The following is a 3074-nucleotide window of genomic DNA, read 5'->3' on the forward strand; positions in this document are numbered from 1 at the left end:
GCTCTGGCAATTCCATCCCAGCCCCTGCCCACCCTGCCAGGGAACAATCCCTGCCCAAGATCCCATCAAATCCTACTCTGAAGCCATTCCCTGGCTCCTGGCCCTGCAGCCCTTGGCCCCAGTCCCTCTCCAGCTCTCCTGGAGCCCCTTCAGGCCCTGGACCCTTCTCTTCTCCTGTCCATGGGGTACATTGAGTTTTCCTATCATGTTTTTCTCTCAGGGCAGGTGAGAGCTGTTTCAGGACAGGGTTCAGGGTCTCCTCCATCCCTGCCTGGTGCCCACAGGCAGGATTCACAAAGCGAGGACCGACACAGGGAGCAGGAGGATGGGAGAGGTCTCTGCTCAGCGAACCCTTCCCTCTGCTGCTGTAGCCTTGGGGCTGCTCTCCCCCTCCCCACAGCTTCCCTCCCCCGTGGCACTGACAAGCCCAGGGTTCTGTGGCCAGGCTGAGCCAAGTGGTGCTGCAGGAAAAGCGTCTGAGCGATGCTAACCCTAACCCTCAGCAGGTAAACCCAGACTCCTCAGAGCACAGGCCTTGCTCTCCCTCAGAGAGGCTCCAGCATCCTCTGTCCCAGGCCCAGGGGAGCTCCAGGGCATCTCACCAGCACCCCCAGCACCCCACACCTGCCACAGGCTGAGCTGGCTCTGCCTCTCGCTGCTTTGGAGAGGGTTCCCTTCATCACAGACCTCCTCAAAAAGTCCCAGCATTGCCTGGGAACCACGAGAGCTGTCCCAAACCTCACATCCTGGGGCTCTTGCTAGCAAAAGGTTTCCTGTGTGCGAGGATGGCTCCAGGGCACCAAGTCAGGCAAGGACTTTTCTCCTCCTGCTCATGGCATGGGACCAGCTGGGTCAGGAACGTGTTTTGTGGGTCTTGTTCTGCCTTAACAGCCTTTAAGTCTGGCAATGGATGGAGCCAGACCTGTTTCTGTATTGGGAATGGTTTTGGGAGGGCAGACCTGACCCGACTCCAGATCTGACCTCACTCCAGATCTCACCCCAATCTGCCACTGGCCTCTTACTCAAGTAGCAAAAGTGGCTCTGAAATGGGGTGGAACCTGGGGAAATCCCTGACAGAGGCTGAGTGGTTGTTTGGGGGCTGCCCCAAGTGAGGCACTGAACCTGATCCTCGGGCAGAGCCTCTCCCAGTGCCCAGACAGAGACCAAGGGGCTCATCCCAGCACCTCGGGGCTCGCAGGGCTCGTGAGTGAGTCAGGGACTGGCCCCAAGTGCGTCACTCATCCTGCTCAGCTCTGCCCAGCACCGAGCATCGGGCACAGCCAGGGAGTCCCAAACTGCAGCTGAGCTGGGATGGGGTCAGGGCACATCCCACAGACCTGGCACAGCCCAGCCCAGGGGATGCTTTTGTTTGAGGCTCCTCTTCACACAGCCAGGCAGAAACGGAGCTCTGAGACCAGGACCAGGACCAGGACCAGGGTTAGGATCAAGGTGAGGGTCCCACGCCCAAGACTCGAGCCCGTTCTCTGCAGTTTATGGGATGTTTATGGGATGTTTATGGGCTCTCCCATCACAAGCTGATGGGATGAGTTTGCACAGGCTCAGGGTGCTGAGTCACGGTGCCGGCCCCAGCCTGGCTGTGGTCAGAGGCTGATAACTGGGATGGCACAAACAAGAGCCTTGTGGGCAGTGATAAGGCAGCCCCTGGCCCCAGGGCAGTGTCCCCTTTCTGCTGAGTCAGACTCTGACACAGCAGAAAACATTTCTGCTGAGCCAGACCGGCAGCCAGGGGAAAACAGACAGCTTTTAAATTTATTTATTTTTCTTAGCAGGACCAGGAGGGCAGCTCTGGAGTCCCCAGCACGGGCTGCTCACCCCTGTGTCAGCGAGGGGCTCAGGACCCTCCTCTGCCTGAGGGGCAGAGCCCATGGCAGGCTCAGGAGATCGACATTCCCAAAGGGATGGTGGGATCCAGCCCCTCTTCTCCATCCTCCCTTCTGCTGCCCTGCTGCCAGCCTTGGGGGAAGGCTGTGTGGAAGGTGCCAGCTGCTGTTGAAACCTTTCCTGTTTCCATAAGAGAGGGAATTTCACACCTTGTCCTCCTCCCAGAGAACGGCTCCCAGGGGATCCAATCTCCCTGGCTCCACTGCTCCCCCTGTGCTGGCCGCAGGCAGAGCTCCCTGTGGGGAAACTGAGGCACAAAGCAGAGTGGCTGCTCTCCAGAAATGCCATGAAATGCTCGTGACAGGGCCAGACCCCCTTCAAGGAAGGGGCATGTTTGCTGTGCACAAAGTAAGGAACACAGCAAGATAAAGTCTTCCTCAGAATAAATAGAATGCCTTAAAATGTTTAGAATTTTATAATCAGAATCTTAGAATCATGGAATCCCAGACTGGTTTGGGTTGGATGGGACCTCGCAGCTCATCCATTTCCACCCCCTGCCATGGACAGGGACACCTTCCACCATCCCAGGCTGTTCCAAGCCCCAGTGTCCAGCCTTAGCCAGGCTTTTATCCTCATTCAGTTGTGGGGTGGGGGTGTAGTGTCCTCCTGGCCAGCCCAGCCCCAGGCCAGGGAGGTGGGTGCTGAGCCAGGTGTGCTCCAGGCAAGCTGTGCTCCCAGCCCAGCCTCTTCCACTGGGACTGGCCAGCTTTTGGCTCAGGCTGCTTTAGGGACCCACAGCACAAAGGGATTGTGTTGGGAAGTGAGAAGCTGTCCGGACTGAGCTCCATGGATTGAGAGGCACAAAATTCACCCAGGATCTCCTGTGACCCCAGGAGCCTGTGTTTTTCACTAGTCCCTTCCAAGCAGGCCCTGAGGGAGGGTCTGAAGGCATCAGCACTGCCCCAGGAACCTCTGCTAATTTGAGATTTATCCACCCTCGGAGGTAAAGCCTAGGCTGGGATGTTGTTGTGATGAGAGGCAGAAGGAGCAGAGCAGAGCTGGGGGATGAGCTGCCCCTGCACTGCAAGGCTCAGTTTTCCCCACTCAGCTCCAGAGATGTCCCAGACACGAGGCTGGAGCCACGGGGCAGCTGCTCCCCAGCACTCTGCACTCATCTTTGCCAGGTGTGAAGCAAAAACCCCAAAAACCCCTGCCCCAAATTCCCTGATCCC

At 57.9% G+C, this 3074-nt stretch overlaps 2 long non-coding RNA genes across 2 annotated transcripts in view; both read left to right on the forward strand.

Moving 5' to 3' along the window:
• LOC117244917 overlaps window positions 1–3074 on the forward strand; it is a 16889-nt gene that overhangs the window by 9672 nt on the left and 4143 nt on the right. The gene's annotated exons all lie outside the window — the stretch shown is intronic.
• LOC109022453 overlaps window positions 1617–3074 on the forward strand; it is a 5009-nt gene continuing 3551 nt past the window's right edge. Inside the window, exon 1 of the long non-coding RNA XR_004498885.1 lies at window positions 1617–3026. This is a non-coding gene — a long non-coding RNA (uncharacterized LOC109022453). The remainder of the gene's footprint in view (window positions 3027–3074) is intronic.

This window comes from Parus major, chromosome 1 (assembly GCF_001522545.3).
Source record: "Parus major isolate Abel chromosome 1, Parus_major1.1, whole genome shotgun sequence".
In the NCBI taxonomy this organism is placed as follows: Eukaryota; Metazoa; Chordata; class Aves; order Passeriformes; family Paridae; genus Parus; species Parus major.